The sequence below is a fragment of the Artemia franciscana genome, chromosome 8 (genome assembly GCF_032884065.1).
Source record: "Artemia franciscana chromosome 8, ASM3288406v1, whole genome shotgun sequence".
In the NCBI taxonomy this organism is placed as follows: Eukaryota; Metazoa; Arthropoda; class Branchiopoda; order Anostraca; family Artemiidae; genus Artemia; species Artemia franciscana.
In genome coordinates this window covers 46,245,507-46,245,842 of record NC_088870.1, presented here as the reverse complement: position 1 = coordinate 46,245,842, position 336 = coordinate 46,245,507, and positions in this window count along the sequence as shown.

The following is a 336-nucleotide window of genomic DNA, read 5'->3' as shown; positions in this document are numbered from 1 at the left end:
CCCCATCCCCACCCAAAAAAATGTATTAACTTCCAAATAACAAATACCATACGTTAACAATGGGCAAATTTCTGAACTTACAGCCCTCTCCCCAAGGACATTGGGGGGTGATTTTGTCCCTAAAGACATAGGTACTTTTGTATTATAGTGACCCCATTCAAGAAGTGAATTTAGGTTAAATATACCAAAAAAAAGGATGAAAACATAATACTTCATTATCACAATTATGGAAACTACAGAAGAAAATTGAGGAAAGTAATAAATTTTACTGTCAGTAAACCACGTGTTGACACACTAACCGACTTTTTTTTTTACAAGTTATTACTGTTTTAAAAA